The following is a 22,542-nucleotide window of genomic DNA, read 5'->3' on the forward strand; positions in this document are numbered from 1 at the left end:
GTCATGGTCACTGGTGAGTGAGTGATCTCTCCCAGTTCTTACCTTGACCCACTATATTTTTTTGTTATATTCTGTCTCCCTGTCTAGCTGAGGAGGGGAGGGATAGAGCAGCTTTGGTAGGGACCTGGCATGCAGCCAGCATCAACCCACCACAATATTTGAATTAGTTCTTTAGTGTGGTTTTTTGAAAGTGAAGTTTAGAATTTGCTGGAATATCATTGTTTGGTTGTCACAAACTTGGTGCCTCAAGAACCTTTTGTGAAAATGTGCTGCTTTTGACAAAGTGCTTGCAGGGGAAGGCTTCCTTAGTAATAAGTAAAAATCCTATGAAGATTAAGAATTAAAATACACTTAGAATAGCAAAAATCTCTGAGCATGAAGGTCTCACGTTCCAGTCACTGGTTTGCATGTCTCAGGTAAGTGACTTGAGAAGCCAGTTGAACAGACCAAGTAGATCTCAAGCAGTAGAAGTTTCATGTTTTCACTTAAAGTAGTAAAAATCTTAGAGCATTTCCCTTGGATGTATGAGTATCTCATTCAAGCATGAGTGGGATCTGTACTGAACTGGAGTTTGAAATTTGCTTTGCCTCATCTGAAAACTTAATTTGGTCATGAAGGTCTTTTTTATTGACAAGATGTCACACTGAGAAATAAATACCTGAGGTCTTAAAACTTCATCAAGTTAAAAAAAAACCACCTTTTGTCCAGGTGCTGTGAAACTTATTTGCCTCAGTCCAAAAGTGCTTTATATTAAAGCCAAAATAGTGGGGAAGCTTTGAAGGCCCTGTGAGGTGGGTGAAGGATTTAACCTAAGTAGTGGCAGTCCAGTTAGATCAATGAGGTGAGTTGAACAAGAATTTTGATGAAGACTGAAACATGGAAAGATAATTTTCCCAATCATAACAGTCAGTATTTATCTTCTGTTTCTTTTTAGAACACTTCTAAATATGTTGACTGCAGATGACTAGGATGAAGTACATGTTTATATGACTTTTTTAAAGTTCAGCTTCTGAGATCTTTTTTGAAGAGAGAGAAAGTTGTGCTACAGAACTTGGAAAGTTTTTGGTACCACAAGAGCAAAGTATTTTTTTGTTATTCAGATGAAACTTACTATGATATTAAATACATGTGTTTAATTAGATTGTTGTGGATGGATTTGGGGTTTTGGTGTTTTTTTCTTTTAGTTCTTTTTGAAAATTTTAATTTTGAACTGGAGTATTTACTTCCTTAACAGTAGTGTTTTGGCCACTTACTGTCACATTTGGAGGGAACTGCTTTACTGAGGGTAGTTACATTAATACCATCACACGATCTAAAAATTACAGATTAAAAATAAACCAGCAGGTACTTCATTAAAAGTGTTTGTACAACAGACAGTTTTGACATTATCCTGAACAAAATCACAACTGCTTATTATTGCTGGGAGCAGCCCTGAATTGCCAAAATGACTGCTCCTGTGTGGTAGGGTGAAGCACACATGTGCTTGCAGGGTTGAGGCTGTGTGCTGGTTGGTGTATCCAGAAGCATCTTGAAACGTTGCTGCAGGATTCCGTTTCAAAACACTCTTAGTACTTGCATTTATTATGAACCATCGTGTGTCTCCTTTTACAGGTTTCAGCTTTCCTGGAGCATCAGTGGCCATAAGGTTTGTGATCACTGTGCCAAACTGACACTCATGCTTGTCTCTGAATCTGAGAAGTGACATTGTGAGTAGAGAGATGCAGGGAGGATGTTTTGGATGAGCCATACGAAGCCTGGAAGCACAGTGTCTCTGTTTTTTGTGGTGGTGTACCTTTCAGCGGGACCTGAGAGGTTAAATATAATGTCATACAAATACAGCTGCAGTGTTTTCAGGACTAAATTGGCTCACTGTGGGCTACCAGGTGTGCCAGTTACCACAGCAGTAAATAGACATTCCTCACTTGTACATACTTAACAGAATTCCAATTGCACCTGCTCCAGAAAGATGTAATGAATTTGAAGGAACACTTGGGGGAGACTTCATGTCTCATGTTTTGTTTCCAGTTTTTGATTTGTTTGAAGTAGCATCAATATGAATTGAGATGTATTACTCTAAAACTCTTGAAAAATGCAACTTTTGTCTTTGTCTCATTCTATTTCTGGTTGCAGAATAGTAACATGACAACCTTTTGAGATGGGGCATATTTTTAGGTATTTTTTGGTTGGTGATGATACCTTGCTAGTTTTCTTTACAAATAATGTAATCGTAACTGACTTCAAGATATGAAAGCAGTGATGATTTACACAGTTATAGGAAAGGGCAAAGAGGAGCATGCATGAATAAGAAGTTTGTGATAGTAGGTGAATCAGCACTTCATATATAAATTGTGAATGCTCACCACTATATTCAAGTTTCATGTCTATTTCTGTTTTAATTCATGATTGTCACTATTTCAAAGGTGTTTATCTCCAACTGAAACTTTGAATTTTATCTCTTTAGTGTTAATTGGGACTCTGCATCAATATCTCTCAAAAAAAACAAAACTGAAAGAAGAAGGCACTAACTGCAAGAATTCACCTCTTCTGAACACAGGAGGCATAGATTCCCACATATTAAAAAAAAATCCAAAGCCAAAACAACAACAGAAAAAAATCCCCTACCCAACTACAGTGATTTTTTAATAATTGAAAGAGTTGGGGTCAAAAAGCTGAGGTTTGTGAAGAAAATCAGTCCTGAGTATGTATGATGGTGTTTTCTGTTGCTGGCCATGGCATAGGCTTTCCCCAGTCTAACCAGAAAATACTAGTATAGGTACTGAGTGAAAATAATAGCTGTAATCAGTCTATTTTCTTTTTCTGAAGAATCTAGCAAGGGATCTTTATGAAGGACCTTGAGGGAAATGAAATTGTTAGAAAACTTATGTGAATAACTCCTAACTTTAATTTTGAGCTTACCAGTGAAGAATTTTAAACTAGCACATGGCAGCTAACCAACTTTCTCAGAATAGGTTCTACAAAAGTGTAGATTCGAGTTGGGAGGAAAGGGCTGACGTTTAATGTTTTGTGGCTTTTTAGTTCCTATTAAACAAAATTCACCAATGAACATGTTTCAGCTATCTCTGGAATAAAATAAATTTTTCTGCTGAACTGTATTATCTTAAGTAAATAATGTGTTGTGTGGTAGTGTTGCTATTTTTCTTTTCTATTTCAAGCAGAGTAAAACTACTACTACTTTGCCAAGGCTAAAATCTATTTAAATACTGTTAATTGTCCACTATTACAAAGAGAGATAAAGTGGAAAATAGAATTCTTTGGCAGATACTATATTATTTACTCTCTGACTGTGGTGCATTACACAGGAATTGCTGTTGTGTGCTCAAAGGAACCCTGCATGGAGAAACTTCTTGGCTGTATTTTAGCCTTCATCCTACTATGTGGCAAGGCCTCATCCAATGGGAAAGGTCCTCTACTTCAACCCTGACTGTAGCAATGACCCAACAGACTTCATGTGTCCCCAAAGATTTACTACCAATGTCTAATGCATGAGAACATGGTGGTATTTTTAATGAAAGAAGGGCAGCTGGAGCTTGTGGCCTCTTAGATGAAAATACTTTTCAAATTTTTTCAACTTCCTTACTATATGTAAGCAACTGAAAGAGTTAGACAGCTTGTATCTTTGAGGTGTTTTCAGATGCAATACTCTACTGTTTCTTCTTACTATTTCTTACAGCCTTGTACAGGTTAATGGCAATTCAGCCACTTGGGATACGTTTAGGTCATGATTGTGACAGACCTTACTATGCCGTATTTTCATTGACCAGTTTGTCCCTGCTTTGTTTGAGATTTATCATTCACAATAACAATAAAAAAGGTGAGGTTCTGCAACAGATGGCACTGTAGGAAAAGGTAACCCTAACAGGAAAAGGTTCTCACTATAGTAGAATGTAAACTTTAAAATTGAAAGTTGATATAATATAGGTAGACTCAGCTTCTGATAGTTGCTAGCACCAAAATGCTTTGCTTTTCAAACCTAATGTTTTTACAGTACAGCTGGTGGGGATTTTTTGGTTGGTTGGGTTTTGGGGGTTTGTTTGTTTGTTTGTTTTAAATGGAGTAAGGTACCTTTGGATTTCTGCACTTACAGCCACCAACATGGGGATTCTTCTGTCCTGTGTTACAATTATTTGTCAAGACAAAGGTTGTGGTTTTCACTAAGTCACTGAAAGACAATTATGCAGTTTAAAGACAGGAGCTGAGTTCAGGAAGCTTGTGTTTATGACCCAACTCAGAGCTTCAAACCCCAGGATCCTTCTAACCCTATAGCTAAAGTCAGTGAACATCTAGGCAGAACCTCATCAGATGTTCAGCCATGTTTAAGGGTGTTACTTCAGGTTTGGAAGTGGGCAGTAGTTCCATGCCTGTGCTCAAGTAAGCTCACTCTGGATCCAGAGATTAAATGTTTCTTTCTGTCTCTTTTCAGGGCTTGCAGAACATGTTGTTCTTGGAGCATGTTTACCGAAGACCTATCAGATGGGCTTTGCACAAAACAAACCAGAGCTACCCCTCCCACTCCTGAGTAATAGCTTAGTGGTTAGAGCATTCCCAAAGAGTGAGAACTCTGGGTTCAGCACCTTTTCTCCCTCAGGTGGTTCAAAGTCATGCCCCTTACTTCCCTAGGCTCCCAAGATAAGAGAATTTAACTAGCTTTTGCTTTTTTTTCTGGGCCTGTGAGCACCTTAAGAATTGCATGTAAAGCAGGACTAATGCAGATGGAAGTGCTGGCAGTGTTGCCGTCATTAAACAGCTTAACTTTGTTTAGAGAAGAGGTGAAATCACCTTGGGCCCATTAATGACTTGGACTTGGCCTCTATCTTGTTTAAGTGATCTCACTGCTGAGGTGAGAGCACCAGTCTCTGGGCTTGAGGTTGTGGTTGTGAATAGATGCAGTTGCTTTTTTGTGGTGGGCAGAAAGCTCTAGCACAGTGAGAGATGAGACTGATAAGGCACTCCTGTTTTCAGTGCTTCCTGTTGGCTAATTTAGGTGACTTCCAACTTGACCTGCAAGTTTTGTGAATGCTAGTTAAGGTGCATTACTCTCATCAATTTCTGTATAACTATTGTAAATACAGCTTTTGTGTTCCTGGGTAATAGAGTGAAGTGTGATCTTTGCTAAGAAATTCAGACACTGGAAGAAATGTTGTTGTCTTCAACATCATTGGACTTGTCAAATGTCCAAAACCAAAATATGACCTTCCACTAAGGTGGTACTTCTTTGAAATACTATTTAGAGGCTTAGATAACCGAACTGCCTTTGTTATGTTCCTGTGGTGAGAATGCACATGAAACTTCCAGCTCACAAGCATTTGAAATGGCAATTGAAGCTGGAGATGTTCTGTCATTTGTTTCTTGCACACATTTATAGTACACAGTCTGTCCTAATGCATAAGGGCAGTTATCCCCATGTGCTGGCAAAGCATCTTTTTCTTCTGTGAGGGTCCTTCCTGAAGACTTGAGAACTTTTCTCTCCCTTCCTTGATCTCCAGACTTCTTTTAATGCATAACCCCTCACACTTGAGGGCACTGTAGGTTCATTCTTCCTTCATAACTGAATGGTGCTAGAAGCTCTTGGTGTAGGTTTGAACCAAAACTGAGTGTCTCTTGGTATTTTTTGTGAGTTTTCCATTTATATTTAGTTTTGGAGAAAAATGTTTTCATCTAGAAGTTTCCATTAAGGGAAAAGAAGAACAGTTCTTTAAAAGATCAGTGGGTGGTTGTATAAGACTTCACAGAATAGTTTGGCACCTAGAAAGGAAATAATGGGTCTCTAGTAGATTTGTAACTTGCTTTCAAAATCCAAGTGCAATGAGATGTGAGTAACCCGCACTGCTGCAGCTAAGTGGCTGAAACTGGGTTACAGAACCAGCAGGACAGCGTGGAGGAAGAGCAAGACAGTGTCAACAAGTATTGTACACTGGGTTGAGTTTAGTAGAGGGTGAAGCTGAAATTCTTCTTGAAGAGAACTGTGTATTCTTGTTGCTATTTAAGTTTTCCCATGTCAAGCTTTTTCACTTGACTGTACTATGCAGGAACTAGATCATTAGCATTAAAAGAACCTGAAGTTCTTCCAAGTTTATATTGAAGCCAAATGAAGTAAGCCTCAAGCAAACATGCAACTAGATGACATAATAGCATATATTAAATGTGCTGAGGCCTTTTTGTTTCCCCATCTCCTAATTATATCAAACAATAGCCGATGAAATACACATCTCTTTAGTGACACTGTGCTTCAATTCTGTTTAATAGGCCTTTTTTCAAGCATAGATCTGTGTGCCTTTGAATCTTGCTCATAGTAGATAGCCATGGGCATTCTGAAATACCAAAGGTTTCATCAATAGTACCATGAAAAACTGCAACCTGAAGAGCACCTGAGTGTTTCTCTGTGACTTAACTCACAGGGTATGCTCTAACACTTCCCTTCACACTCAGACCTTCTGATTTTGAGGTAAGTTTCCATGATTGCACATGAACTAAATGGCCATTAACTTTGGAGTAGCTCATCTATAAAAAATGGCTTGTCTGCTTTGCTGTGTAAAACACGTCAAGTGGGGAGTGTGCTGTCAGTTGCTGTTGCTGAAGTGACACGATTTGACCCACAAAATGATGGTAGATTGATTGTTTGCAGTTGTGCAAACTTATTATGGTAACAGCTCTTATTAATGTTTATTTTTCCTTCTGTGTTAAAGCATACCTACTTGCTAAAACATATATTCCAGCATCTTCAAAACTTTTTCTTAAACGATTTTCGAAAGGAAGGAAATGTAGCAAATGCCGAACATCAAGTGGTGCTGTAGACAATTATTGGTTTAGTCTATTGGCAGTAGATTAAAGAAAGTGGCTGATGATGGCCACTTCTGTGCCTGTTTTCCCACCAGACAGGGCTAATAGCTTTCCCCCTACATTCCCCAAGTGACATGAATTAGTTATAGGATACCTGGGGTGACTGTTTAGTGACCTCCTAGTTGTAAAAGCTTTTATGAACATCAGAAGCCTAGAGTTATAAATATGGAACTTCAAAATAGTCTGGGTTTTTTTGTTTGGTTCGTTGTTGTTTCTGGAATAGCTAGCATAAAACCAAAGGCTGGCCCATTGTCAAGTTAGCAGACTTCCTTTTAGGCGATTCCTTCCCTCTTCTGTGAAGTTTTAATCTTCAAAATATCAAATGGAGAAACAAAACCAAAGGAAAATAAAAACCCCATAGTTTTCCTTTTAAGATTAAGTTATCAATGTCCTTGAAAAGATGGAGTCAGCCCTGTATTGTAGATCATTACACTTTGGGTGTGGAACCAGGGAAAGTAGCAGTTTGTGCAAAATGGAAGCTGCTAAGGCTGTGCTTCTGTAATGGTCTGCTTGATTTCTGTCTGCTGGAAATCTGGGAATGTCCGTGGCCTAAAGGGTGGATATTTATTAATTTAATCTATCCCTCAATGATTTGCTTCTTCTGACCCCTTATGCATTATTAGACCCAGTTGGTTGGTAAAGGGGTGATTTATAGAGACTTGAGTGAGTGTAGTTAGACCTGTACCTGGACCAGAGTTCAGGAACTGCACTGAGCTCCTAAAATTTACATTGTCCAACTGCTGGTTTGTAAATTTCACCTTTTACCTTTTAGAAGAACCACTCTGTAAGATGAAGGGGGCAAACAGATTCTGAACTCTGGCATTAGGCTTTCATGGAATGAGGACACAGTCCAGACTCAATCCCATTTCTTCTAGTGATTTCTTCCTTCTTAGAGTATAAGAATTTGAGATGTGGTTTTCAGCAGATGACAGTCTAACAGGTTGCACCTCTGGCTCAAGATATGAGCCTCTTGGAGGACAGAGGCTTTTGGGTTCGCTGGCTTCAGGTGAATTTGGAGCCAGGCAGGGCTTTGTGCAGCAATGCTGGGAGCAGTGCTCAGAGCTGAGCAAGGGTTGTAATGCTGCTACTTGCTTGCATCTGTGAAGGCAGAGCTGAAACACGAGGTGAAGTCTAGTTACTGTTTCTGGGGTGGGAAAGAGAGAAGTACAGGTCGGTGAGGGAGAGCAACACAGTAGCTTGTGAAGTTAGGAAGACTTTTCTGAAGCTTGTTCAGTGTTTTTTCCCCTTCGCTGGTACGCACCAGGAAAGGAAAATTTTGTAGTCCATGCAGGTTGTGAGAATATAAAGCTTTGAGAATATTTGCAAAACTAAACAGTATTTTTCAGAGCTTTGTGTGGGTGTTGATATGGGGCAGTAGGAAAAAGCATTCGGAGAAAGCACAGCTAATAGTAACACAATAAATATTGCTTTGGAAATTATGCACCTCTGGTTGATTAGTATTCTTGTTCTTGAAAAGTGCCCTGGGAAATATGAAGATTTCTGTAGAAAAAAGTTTTTGAAACCTTTTTGCCTGTTTTAACCTTTTAATAGTCTGATTACCAAATGCAGGGAGACAGAAGTTCATTCAGCTTTAGATGGTTGAGACAACCAAGTAGTGAATCATAATCCTAATGCCTGTTTTGTACCAACTGCCAAATAAAATCATGTTATTGGAATGAAGTGTATATGTGCTGCGAAGGCACAAGAATACTTGGCAGTTAGCAGCTGATCACTTAACTAAGCTCTACAGACAGGGATTTTAGGAAATGAGTGGAACTTGCAAATATTAGGCTGGCAGAATTTGAAAATGAAAGCAATGTGAATGGTGAAGTCCATTCAATAAATATCTTTATTCCCAGGCTAATAAAAATTTTTGACTGTAGTGTTTTTTGCAAATTATCTATGTTCATGTTAATTAAATGTGCAGGGTATTATTGTGGTAGCTTTTTCTACACCATCAAACTCATCAATGCTTTCCCTATTAATTTTCTTTGAGGCAGACCATTTCAGGTCTCTGATTTTCAGATTCCATTTTCTGTCTCAGCTGTCTGGGCATAGATCATATTCATGTCTGATGACTTGATGACTACCTTAGTGTATCCTAAACTGAACTCCTCTCAGCTTTTCCCTTCCCTGTTCTGTCACCAAGTCACCTCATTGCACTTGCTTCCTACTTTGCCATCATTTTACTATTTTCCTACAGTGTCACATGATGCCACCTTTCGTGATGTGTCATGAAATCAAAACTTTGTTTTTAGAGATCTGTTCAGTTCCACTGGCGCTTACTACATAAAGGTATTGATTTCTGTATTGACTGTACAGACAAGATCTGCCGAGCTTTGTGTGCCTGTAAGGCACATACCTTGCTGGGACTGTATCAATAACAACCCTTGCAGATTGCATGTTCTTGCATCATGCAGGATTCGGGGCTGCAGGAACGCATCGCTCTGACGCACGCTAGCATAATAGGAAAAGGTACTGCTGAGGAAGGACATGGGGGTGGGGAGGTGAGGAAATAAAGCAAACTAAGTTCAACTATCTGAAATCTCAAATGAAAGAAAAACTGTCAGCCTGGGGGAGGTCACAATTTAGTGTTGCAGCTCCTTGGCAGAGTATGACAATTTAGGATTATCTGCCTAAATCTAAGATACTGCTGAAAGCAGGTAAGTGTAGTAGAATCTTTCTGGGGTTTGGGGTTTTGTTTTGTTACTTTGACATGTTTTCTTCATTCTGGTTGTGCAGAGGCTTTCTGCACAATTTTTCCTGTCCTTACTGTTGAGCTAAAAGAAAACGCCTCGGTAGCATGACTTAGCTGTATATTGTGTTACCATTAGAATAATATTCAAAATGTCTACTTAAGGTCTGCCTGAATACAGAAAATGACAATCCCTATCCTGAAATTCTCCTTAAAGGTGCTAAGTTTCTCTAATATCCTTAAAATTTATTTAAGTATTAAAATCTTCTATAAAAGGAAACTTATTAAATAATAGAAACTGTACCCGCAGTTCTCTAATATAATAATTTTGATTTCTTCCTAAGAGATTAGCACTGGGATTGTGGTTGTTTTGTTGTTCAGTCACTGAATTTGCAAAGTTTCATGGTGAATCTATAAACTTGTCAGCTTTAAATTCTGCTAATCAAAAGATACTGTAGTTAGCCTTTAAGATCGTATCTTTACTTCTGAAGCCTTTGCCGACTTGGTGTCACATTCACACTCGTGTCCTGCTGTTGAAAGGTACTTTCAGCAAGCTGGCTTATTGCACGGAGGGGACAGAAATATAATAAAGACTTTGATCTTTCAAGGACTTGGCACATGAGTATTCTCTCTGACTCCTTACTAAGAAATAGTCCTCTGGCATTTCTCCCCAAAATGTACCTTCTGCTTCTGTAATATTGAAATGGGCTTAACAGTTATAGGAATGACCTGGGAGATGAGTTCTGTCCCTGGCCTGGCCACTCTCTGATTTGCTGGTCACTCTGATTTGTGTAATCTTGGATGAGTTATAGCCCCATTTCAGTTTGCTTATCTGTAAAATGTAAATAATGCTCATGGAACTTCACAATAATTTTGAGTTATGTGAAAAGCTGATAGGATAAAGTTATGGAAGTATATTAAATTGAAGTTCAAATACTTTTAGCTAACTTTTATATACTACTGCACTTTGGAAAACTTCCATAGCAAGACACACTAATATGAAGAAAATTATCAATAGATAGAATATGGTGGAAATTATCTAAAAGATGTTGTAACTTCTTTTTAAACTTGGAAATGGCAATCTACAGTGCTGCTATTTGTAATTTCATTTTATTGCCATTTCTCTTCACTTTTCATTTACTTTAATTCAGAAGTAGCTGAACATATTCAAACTTTCAAAGAAACTGAATTTAAGTCAGGGGAGAGAAACAGAGTAATAGGAAAAGAACCATGTTATGGTCTTTGTATCTGCATGTGCTAGCATTTTCCTTCCTTAGAATCCTATAACATTTCAGTTTTTTGCTGGCCTTTGAAATGTAGCTAGCTTTGAGAAGTGAGGAAGATGTTTAGCAGAACAGCAGTGCCACACAGTATGTCAGGAGACAAAGAAGAACACAGTGAAAGTATAAGGGAAAGCAGCATTTGTCCAAACTGGAATCTGACCAGTCAAAACTGGTGTTTATAACCAAAGGAAGAAAAAACCTAAACCATTGCTTGTCTCAGTATGTTTATCAGCCTTTTTAGCTTAAAATCAGTAATGGGCTTTATTGTAAAGCATTCCTTCAAAATGATGACCTTTGGAGCCAGGCTGGACTGGCATACTGTACATTAGCACAACCTCAGCACAGTTACAAGATAAGTAAACCTTGTAGGTTAGGCTTTTGTATATTTGAGTTGCATATTCTAATAAACATACTTTGTTTGCATATTCTCCTGCCATCTTAAAAGTTGTATTGCAAAGTGGAGCTAGGCAGGAGGAAGAAAGGTGGAGAACACTATCATCTTGAAGCCAGCTATGGCTGCAAAGTTGAACTTGTAAAAGCTGTAAAATTGAGCTATGGTTATGCTATATGTTTTCTGGAAGGCACATACAAAAAATAATAAATTTCCACAGCTGTTTGCAGAAGTTGCAGTGTTCTGTTTCAGAAAAATTTGTCTTCCCTATGTCATGTTTTCACTTATAGAAATGTTTTCTCTTATGAAATTCACATGTACTTAATGTAGGGTGCCAGGCTGATCACTGCAGCTGTTTAAAATAGAAAAGCAGATGGAACAAATAGAAAGATTTACCACACAGCTTGATCTCTTCCCCTGAAGCAGCCATTCATCATCAGCACCGCCGAGACAAACTGCAAAACGAGTTTCCCTTCATGGCTGTGATTGGACTGAGAGAGGTGGCAGAGCTGCACAACAGCCTCGGGATTGGCTGGACAGGATCACACCTCTGGAATCTGTTTATTTTCCAAAAATAAGATACAATCTTTTACATTTCGCCTGGAGATCTTTTATCTTGCATTTAATATCCAAATAAACTAGAGTAAACACAGTTAACCTCTTTGGAACAGATGTAGTACTTTAGATGGGTAGAATGAATTCAAGTTTTTGAGGTTTTGTTCAGTGTTTTTTTATTTTTTCCTTATTTTCTCCTGAGAAAATTATGCCCTTGTGAGTTGTCTAGATCTGTTACTTGTATTTTTTGGGTGGCTAGAGATGATATTTGAAAACTTTCTTGCATCTTAACTGGAACTGAAAGTTGTTTTCATGTTTTATAATGTATTAGCTTCAGCTTATAGTAAAGGCAGTTGTTCCTTTAAAGCTGTTTTTATGTCTGTTCAGCAGAATGTTCACACTTGCAGTACTGTCTTTCATTATATTTGTAAATATTAAGTTACTATTTCTGATTATGTTTTAGTGAGCTGTGGTTTTTTTATTGTGTTAATCAATTTAAATAGATCTGGAATTTTCTTAGAGTTTTTTTTAAAGTTAAGGACTTAAACTATCATGATAGCCTATGTAAAATAATTCCAGACCACAGCTGAATGAGAGATTTGATCATCTGCAGTGAATGTTCCAGCTGAGTAAGTATCTGGCATAACTGAATACATCAGAACTCATTAACCTACTTCCTCTCTCTCTCATAAAAAAAAAAAAAGGTAGAAAATTATATGGAAAACACATATAACTTTTGTTGTGGTTCAGATGGGATGCATACAGAAGCAGAAGGCTGTGAAAGGCTAGTTTGTGAAGCAGGAACTTGTGGTTGTTATCAAGTAACAAGGATTTGGACAAGCACCAAATACAGCAATATTGACTGTAGGAGTTACTGCCTTGAGAAGAAGAGGCAAAGACACAGAGAAGAATGAAAAAGGAAATGGATGAGAAGGAAGATTAAAGGCAGGAGTGGCTGACTACCAGAAAGCTCTTAAAACCCAAGTTCAGCTTTTTTTCTCCTCCCTGAATAATTGGTTTTGCTTTTGTTATATTTAAAGACGGATAAAGGCAGCAGTTAATAATACTTGAATTGCCAATCAGCTTTTGAAAAAGCACCTTTATTTTCCTGATCTATAGAGAATTAACTGTTGAGATTTTAAAAAGACTAGCTGTGATACCTTATTGATGTTCCTTAACTAATATTTAACATTCCCTTCTTAAATCTTTGCACCCTCAGTGATGGTTTTATAAGCTTTCACATTATCGTATTAAAATTCCTTGCTCTTTGGAGCAAAGTGATGAGGAAGTAATATGTGCACTTATGGAGGAATTGCCAGCAAAAGATACTTTAAAATCCCTGATGCACAAGTCTCTCTACTTGTTTGTTTAATATCTTAACCCAGAAAAGTGACTGAGGAAAAAAACCTTCTTCAGAAACTTAAAGAAAAAAAAAGTACGGAATCCAACAGCTGCAAATGAAGGCTTGGGATGGTAATGGTATTGTTGATTTCTAATATTTTTTAATAGTTATCAGCCAGATAACAAGCAAAAATAACTTTTGCCCCAAAGAAAACTTTCTTCCTGTTGGATAGGAATGAGAGAGCTAGCAGCCTCATTTCTTTTATGCTCACTTTCTAGCTGTTAATTGGAATATTTTAAAATTAAGGTAACTAAGGGTAGCTGTGTAAAGGAGGGAATCTTGTTCAGTGCTGCAGAGATTTCTGAAGACTTGCTTTAAGAAAGGGCTTCTCTGGCTGCTTCCCTTTTGTAAGCTGTAGGAAGTCCTGAAAAGAACCTTTTATATCTGTGCCTTAGGGCTGATACAACAATTTAGGGTTTCTTTGGTTTACCAGCATTATGTTTGCATATCCTGAGATTTAGTGAGACTGAAGGATGAACCTGTGCTTTCAGATCTAAATTTGAAAGCAAATTTCATTATTATATTACTGTAGTCTTCTGTATCACATATGAAAATGCTGAACCATCCTCCATTTAGTCACTTTTGTGGAACAAAGAATGCATCTCTTTCGTTTCTCCATAGCGCTAAAAGAGCTAGTGAGGCAATTCTGAGAGTTCTGGTTTTGTATCTTAATTGACACTCAACCTCCTAAAATATTTGCTGATACTAAGTTGGTTAGTAAAACGGGAAGCTGGTAGCAGAGAGCTTCAAAAAGTGTGATTGGATAGCAGATGACATTTCAGACTGACAACTGCAAGATGTGCATGTAAGGGGAAGCAAATTCTCATTTTACTGGCTGTGCTGTATGTGTTTACTATTCAGAAAACAAAGAAATTGCAATAGAGCTGTCTGTTCATATTAGAAAATTCTAATTTCTGTTAGAGAATGGGAACAGTATTTTGCTATTTCCTCCTTATATGAAAGAATAAAAAACTTTCAATGTCTTTGTTGGGTGGTAGTTTGCGAGCAAAATGAGATGTCTTCTTTATTATTTTTCTCAAATAAGGCGCTGCTAACCTTTGAAACTTTGTTTCTGTAGGCTAGTATGGCTCCTGGTAGCTTATACTGGTTCAGACAACTGTGGAGAAACTGGGAGAGGTTTCTGGAAGGGTGTTGAAATGCACTACCCAACTCTGGCTCTTTGTGAGTGGCAGGTTGCTGGAGGCAGGCAAGGAGTGCCTTAGCAAGGCAAGTGGGCTGTGAGACTTCTACCTTACTGTGTTTTCTGGGCCTTTGGTACTGGTTACTATTGTTGTTAGCACTAACCAAGGGGGTGACTGTGCCTTTGTCACAAAAATAGGAGTATCCCTCCCTCAAAAACACAGTGAGCTGTGCTGTTGGGAGAGGATTGCACTTGGAAGTAGAAGGAAGGAGGCTGAGTGTCAAAGGTGTAAATGAAGGGACAGAGAGTAAAGCACCTGTTTCACAGGCTGCACCTTGCTGAAGGTGTCCCAAGGAGGGTTGTTAGTGGCTGCGTATTCTTTCTCAGTCCTCTGCTTAACATACATGAAATGAGAAGTGGGCAACCAAAAGCAAACCCTGGAATGGCTGGGATAGCTGTGGCTGTTCAGGAGAACCATTTTCCCCAATGTTTTAAGTCCTCATGTGGGGAGAGTTATAAATAAAAAGAGGAAGGCCAAAGTGAAAAACATCAAAATGATATTTTATGGAATTGCTAGGAGATTTGGCTTCTGTTCCCTTCTCAATCTCAGAAAGTCTGGACCAGTATTTGTCTGCAGAGGTGAATATGTTAGTAAAATAATATTTTACAATTCTTGGATGAATCAGTAAAGTAAGAAGTTCTAGCAATTTAGCAACAGCAGATGATAGATATCTAGAGACACTGATGGGAAGGAGTTTAGTGTTTGTTGTTTACTCAGGGAGATTTTCACCTCACAGTGACCTAAACAGTGTCACATCTCTGGTTTTAACAACTAAACTTCATAATTTTTTCTTTTCAATTCATAGAGTAGGCCTGGATTTTGTCAGATCGCCAGTTGTTTCTAATACTTAAAAGATGCACAAGGCTTAGCATTGTGAAAGGAGTCCTTAGATGGCAAAAGACTCAAACCCCAAAGCTGGGATTGAAAACATAGTAGGGATTTTGGAAGCATAGCATTATTCATTTTTCAGGTGAGTGTTTCTAGATTATGAATTAAATGTCCATGGGGGAAACAAGTATGTTCAAGGACATTCCCAACTGTTCTTTTCCCCCTGTAAGTGTAAAAAGAACACATTGACCTAGCTGCTTCTAATTAAAAAAGATAAAAGTTATATGAGAAAAAAAAATTACATGTAGTAGTATTCCTCTTCCTGGAAGAAGGGTTAGAGAGGAATGTGGACTACTATTAAGTAAATTTCATGATACTTTGCATGTTGCTGTAAGGCACTGATGTGCTGGTAGTGGCAAAAGAGGATCTGCACAAAGCAGAACTGAAAGTCTGTGTAGAAATGGTTTAAGATCCTTGCTTGAGTCAGGTCAATATGGAATTAACTGATGGTATGACATGTATAGTTCCAGTTGCTCACACACCATTCCAATAATAACAAAAAATTCCCAAAAAATACACTTCAAAGTTTGTTTATGTATGTTACTTGCAAGGAACCAGGAATTACTTAAATTTGTTTTACTGTAGTTTAAGAAAATTCTTTTAGGTCTCTCATTTTAATGTAGGTCAATATGATAAAATGGTGGGGTGGTTTGGTTTTGAAGCTGCTGAGTCTACAGTTGGGAAAGTTCTGTTTCTCAGTCTGATCTGCTGATCCATTCTTGGCTCCTAGCAACTCCTAAAACAGTGAGGCTTAGAGAAATAAGTTGTAGGTTTTATTTACTGCCCTCTGTTTCTTCAGCTTGTAGGATTCAAGTACTACAGATTTGTTTTTCATTTAAGATTCTTATGTTTACAGGTTTGTATAACCTGGACAATACATATGTAACTAAAGTGTGTCATGAATTGACAACTTTGGCTACTGTAGCATCTCATCACACTTATTAAATACAGTAGAAATAGCCTATTAGGTAACATTGCATACAGGCAAAACCAAGTTTAACAGTAGTTACAGTAGTTTGCAGGAATGTGTGTTGTTTTTAAATGGCCTTTTCCCTAGTCTTCTTTAAAACAAATGTTTATACATATACATACATATATATGAGGCCTTGCTCTTGGCTTTTCTTTGCATTTGTCTTACTATTTTTGATATCTTAATTTTAATCTTGGAAAAACTAGCATGGAGGGTTACTGAGAATAAAATAAAATAAATTTATCTTTTAAAGTGAAGGAGACGATGCTTTGCTAGTGGTGTTTCTTCTTATCACCCCAGGTTATTGAAGGGGAGAAGATGGAGTGATAGAAAAGACAGAAGGCAACCTCATTCAGGACAGCACCAATCTATTGTCTAGTGAAACTGAAAAGGAAGTTGCTGCAACTGAGGTGGTAAACTAACTCAACAACAAGAACAGCAGATGGGGGAAGGCAAGTGCAGATGTTTGGCTAGGAAAATGGAAAAGCTCAGAGAAGAACTGATTAATTCCTTGTGCTGAGAGGATGCAGGAGTTAACAAATAATAAATTTAAGAGGAAAAAGTTCAAAATCCCCCTGTGTGTAATGTTCTTCTTTTAAATCTTGAAGGGAAAGGTGAAGTTTTAAAAAAAGTGTGGATTTATTTCGGATTATAAAAGCCAGCATTTTATTCTTGAATTATGGAAATGTTTAACTTCAATTATGCTCACTTGCCCAGGATCTTTCATCATGCAGCCCAGGGAATAGGCAGAGCACAAACATTTAATGAATTCTGGAATTTACTTACATGTTTCCTGGAGGAAGTAGGAACATGTCTCATGTCAACCAAAAAAAATTCAAGTCTGTACTGACTTCAGATTTACTGTGAACTTAGTACCATTTTCAAAGCTCAGCCAAAATAATAGCTCCATCAGCTGGTGCTAATTGTTCCTCACAATGAAGAATCTTAATCTAGGAATGAAGGTAAAAGTGTTAATTTGTTCAGACTAGTTTTTGGAATAGCATGTGCACACCTGTTCGAAGGTGAGACCTGACAGAAGTAACCCAGCATTTTAGTAGCATGGTGCAGTGTTTGTATATGTGTGCTTATGTATGGGTTTGTGTGCATTTACAACTGGTGATAATCTCTGGTGTTATATGTAACTTGTTATAATATTGTGGACAGTCTAACTGGGGGGAATGAGCAGGGGACAGTAATTTGTGAATATATCAGCAGTTTGTATAATGCTGTGACTAAATATGCTTTGACAGTGCTTGCTTTGGTAGGAGAATATTCAGTGTTGGAGGCCTGTCTTGGTGGCTGTTAGAATTACATTCCCTTTACTGTGAGGCATTGCACTTCTGTGATATCTTTTTTATCTTGTGTTTCTTGTTAAAATAAATTATAAGCCTGCTGTGATAAATGGCTGAGCAGGAAACACCTTGGTACCCTCAGTGTTTTAAAATAAGAGGTGAAAACATTCTTTGCCAAAAGGAAGCTGATAAATAATTGCCTTCCATGCAGAGGGATTGGACTGAGTTATACCATTCTGCTTCAAGTGGAAACTAAGGCAAAAATATATAAACCATTTTTTTCAATCATTGCAAAAGCTCCAGATATTGTGGCTTAAACCCCCTCCTCTATCTTTACTTTTGCAGACAGGTGTCTGTAACCTCTCTATTGAACAACTGAAGGAAAAGAATGAAATGCCATGAAGTAAATGTACTTAAGAGTGACTAATCTAATGTTTGAGGCACTAAATCAGAGCTGGATAAGACACTGAATATAGTTTTATTTGGGAGGAAGAAGTGCATGGGTCAGTAGTTTTGGTTTGCTGGTTTATAGTTCAAATAGATTATGTAAATCACCCTACATCAAGATGAGTTGCACTGTTTTTGCACCCTCTAGAGCTTTCCTTTTTTTCTTTTTTCTTCTGTTTCATAATGCTATTGCTCAGAAATATTTCTGTAAGTCTAAAATTTCCACATTACAAACTATTCTTCACTTTATCCCCAGCTATAAACTGTAGCAATAGAAGTGCTTTTATCTTGTCATTACTATGACTTCATTTGAAAGTTTTATAGCTGTACCTTACCCATATATCTTTCTAAACTAGTATTGGTTTGTATTACTGAGACATTACCATGTGCAAAACCTGCATAAATATGCCCTGACTTTTCCTGGGAAAGGGTTGTTATGACTTTTTCTTTGAGAGAGTCTGTCCCTTTTTTTGCAGCAGATCTTTTGATATTTGACAGGAGCACTTGAACTACACAAGAGGCATTTTCTTTTTCCCCATGGCTACCACTCAGATTTGTCAAGGCTATAAGTGTTAAAAAGAAGGATTTCTCTTTGTGCAGTTACGAGCCTCTGAAAACTTTGCAGTAGTTGCAGGCATTGCTTAGGAGTTGGGAGGAGCTGTCAGATCAGAGGTGACAGTGGAGGTGTAAGGGTAAAACTGGACTCTGTCCTCAAATCTGCAGTCTACTCATGTAGACATGGTAGATTTTCCCTTACCTTGGAGCTGCAATGGGGGGGAAACATTACAGCTGGACCATGGATATAATTGTTGCTGTTCACTGGAATTTCTAGACTCTATGTGGAAAGAAACTTCTACTTGGGAATAAAGTCATCCTTGTACCCTGGGACACCAGCAGCAGCAGCATTATGCCACAGTGCCAAAGTCTGTAGGCTTGAAGCTTAGTGGGAGTTTATACAGGTGCTGTTTGTATTCAAAATCATTCCTGCAACCTGAATTCTTCCTCCTTGAGTGCTGACATTCTATTCAATTGCATAGAAAATGCAATCCTCACCACAGTCATTGTCCAATTAAATTCTGAGAATATAAACTCAAATTTTAGTCAAGGACAAATTTACCACTTTCCCACGTCCAACTTATCTCTTCTAAACTTTTTGATGTAGGATATTCTGTGAATCAGGGACTACCAAGAGTTGAAAAAGGGAAGTTCCTGTGTTTGCACACATTGTCTCAGATCTCTGGTGGAGCTCTGTTTCATTGTTATAGTCTATTTATGCTTTCCTGCAAGTTCTGGAAATGCTGAAACTGCAGAAAGCAACAGTGTGGTTCTGAGCAACTGTACAGCAAGTTCTATTTTAATCACTTTCATCAACTTTATCCTACAGTGAAAGCTCTGTACTGTATCTCTTCATCATGGGGGAGGAGTGGGAATTTAAGTTGTAATTAAGCCCTATTCTAATATCTTACTTACATATGGAAATCATGAAAATAAATATGTTAAACATTTCTTAGGGATTTCAGAGCATTATAAATCAATAAATGGTTGACTAAATAGTTTTGCACCAGCAGTTGAAATACAAGCCTGTTGGTACTGTTTCTTTGCCCATCGATTCAGTGCATGGAAAAAAGAAAATATTAGTTTGCTTCCCAGAATAACAGCATCACAACATGAATTTGATGTTAAGTAGAATTTAGATTTAATTTAAACCTGATTCTGGAAGACTGATTATTTAATCTCCCAGGAATTTTTCTACTGGCTGGTTAAGGTAATTTGACTAAGAAACAGTTTTACACTGTTTGTGTTGGTAAAAAATAAACCTATACCCTTGCTATTTTGCCAAGTTTAGAGTTGTTTTTCCTAGGTAGGTGCACATGTTCTTACCTTTCATGTGGAAATGAAGTATTGACTGAAGCAGACAACTCCTGGTTGGCTTGTTCATCTGACAAATACTTCCCTTTAGTACATGTACAGCCTAGCTCAGTAAGGAGGTACTGCTGCTAATGTGTCCCTTGGGTAATAAATAGCAAAGAATCTCAGATTTCATTTCTGGCTTAAAAACAAACAAACAAACATGTTTACACCATTTAATTGGAACTCAATAAATATGAATGAATGTTAAATATCTACACTAAATGCAGTTTTCCAAAATAGAGAGTGTTTCTGTTTTAATGTAATGGGCTGTGCTGTCATTCAGGCTTTTGCTTTAGTGACACTGTATTGTTCTTCTGCATAGGAAGTACTGTTTATAAGACATGTGAAGCTTAATTCAAGTGTTATGAATATTTAAAATCAGAATGTTATATGTTTTGATAATCTTAGCAGTTTTAGAAGATCATACTATTAACTTGCCAGATATGTAAGCAGCTGTAAAATACCCAACATTGCAAAGAGGAGCCGAACTTACTTCACAATGCTGAAAAAAAATCCCCCATCTCCTAAACAAACACTTTGTCTCAGTACACTTTGTGGAGCATTTTATCTCTCAGAATGTTTCCCGTGTTTGTTAGATGGCTCAGCTCCAGAAGAGTTTTAACATAGTCAGCCTGCCCTTTTCTTGTATGCTTTGCTGATGATGTTTTCCTGCTCTTCGTTATTCAGGTCTGTAATGAGTGCTATACTTTAATTACCTCTTCCCTGCATATCCCTGGTATATGTATATTTCTTCCCATATCTCAATTCTTACATGTTCTGTTGTTTCCACATCATAGAGAACAAGACTTTGTCTTTCTGTCCCAGGAGCTCAAAATTGCATTCAGGCAAAAATGGGACTTCAGGACTGAGCTGCTCTAGCACTGTTTTTTAAAGGGTACCTTTCTATATCACCCTCCGCTCCATGGGTGCCTGGACATACTATTCAGTCAACCATTCATTGATTCATAATGATCTGAAGGTCCTAGGAAATGTTTAACATTTTTATTTATCTAATATACTGATTCAAGGATATAGAGTATGACTGTCTCCTGTATCTCTTTCAACTTAACTTATTCTGACACGTCTTCCAAAACAGCAAGGATGTCTTAAAGTTCTCCTGTTCTGTTATGAGTAAATATCTTGTCTTGGCCCCTCTGGAATCCTGTATGTGTTGGTAACATAATAAATCCTTTTCATTATTAAATTTTTAAGAATCCTTTCTACATTAATGTCTGAATTAAAAATAAAAAACAAACCTAATTATATTTAACTTAGGTTTTGTTTTCCAACCACTTTATAATTTACTCTGACATACAAAATTTCCTTGTTACTATTTATTTGGGACAACATTGTGACAGAAATATTGAGAACTTAAGCCTGGGAGTTGTGAGTTATAAACATGTCAGATACGCTATTTTGCTGTCACAAAAAAGATCCTGCCTGAACTGGCAGTATTAAATTTTCTTTAGCAGACAGGTAGCATGAATTAGTTACATTGCTGAAGCCTTCTGCTGAGCATCCAGTAGCAGCCTTGACAGTATTTTGGAGTACGACTTGATGCATTGTTGGCCAAAGGGAGAATTTGTTCTAGCAATGGTTGTTAGGATGGACTGGAGGTTAAATTGTTATGACAATAACCACCCTTGGAAACATAATCTATTATTGGAAATTTTTTTCCTGGTTGTTACTATAGGGAAGGGAAAGATTCCTTTGGAACAACTTGTACAGTAATAAAAATGTAAACAAAGACTGTATGTGATGTACAGGGTAGGTTTAGACGTAGATTAATCAGTACAACAATAACAATAAAATGCATGCTTGCTTTTTGTAATGTCCCTGAAAGCAAAGTGACTTTGGAACTGCTTTGTTAGGCAAGTCTGAGCCTATGGCGGGACAGCAGAAGGCCTGAGGTACTGTTAACTTGAAACATGTGAGGCAGCCCAGGCTATGGGAGCAGATGAGTTTTTTTTCTCTCTGTACATATTTCAAGCCCAGAGCCTTTTCAGGAGGCAATTCAGCTTTTCTTCCCTGATGGATAACAGTCATTTTCCTTCTGATATGTTGATTTTTCTCCTTGCATCTTTCCTTTCCCTAGGGCTCTTTGAGTTTTCCACTTGCCAAGTCTTAAAGGTCCTTTCCTACCTTGTGGAATTCAAGGAGTTATTTTTATATGACTGTTGCCTTTGAGGTACCTGAAAGAGTATTCTTTCTGCCTGTCTTTGCATCAGGTCACTTTTGTATTCAGTCCCTTTGGCTCTCTTCTGCTGCAAAATACACAGACTACAAAGCATCTCCTAGAGGGTGTTCAGAATTCTAGGCCAGGTTGGAGAATTGTGGTAATCTGATTCAATCTTGTATATGTAGGTCAGAGAGTTTTGTTTCTCTCCCAGAAGCTGAATATAAGTTATATTTCTGAAAGGTATCTAAAGTTACTTAAAAAATTGAACCAATGATGTCCATTTCATCTATGAAGAGGTTTCAGAGAGTAATATTCCTGCTGCTAGGAAGATATCTCTGCAAGACACATTTGTGTAATGTCAATTTCTATTTATTGTGGTTTTCTGTGAGTTAATTTATGAATCTGAAAAAAATCCTAATTTTTTCTCTAATCTTTTTTCTTCTTAGACATTTTAATAAGTCTTAAAGGT

General features: G+C 37.6%; 1 protein-coding gene and 1 long non-coding RNA gene across 2 annotated transcripts in view; both read left to right on the forward strand.

Moving 5' to 3' along the window:
* SESN1 (sestrin 1) overlaps positions 1-22,542 on the forward strand; it is a 77,184-nt gene that overhangs the window by 13,178 nt on the left and 41,464 nt on the right. The window lies entirely within an intron of this gene.
* On the forward strand, positions 1,355-14,167 carry LOC146439933 (uncharacterized). The gene is made up of 2 exons (XR_014850980.1): positions 1,355-9,521; positions 10,094-14,167. It is a non-coding gene; the product is annotated as an uncharacterized LOC146439933 (long non-coding RNA).

The sequence above is a fragment of the Lichenostomus cassidix genome, chromosome 3 (genome assembly GCF_008360975.1).
Source record: "Lichenostomus cassidix isolate B80296 chromosome 3, HeHo_3.0, whole genome shotgun sequence".
NCBI classification, from domain to species: domain Eukaryota; kingdom Metazoa; phylum Chordata; class Aves; order Passeriformes; family Meliphagidae; genus Lichenostomus; species Lichenostomus cassidix.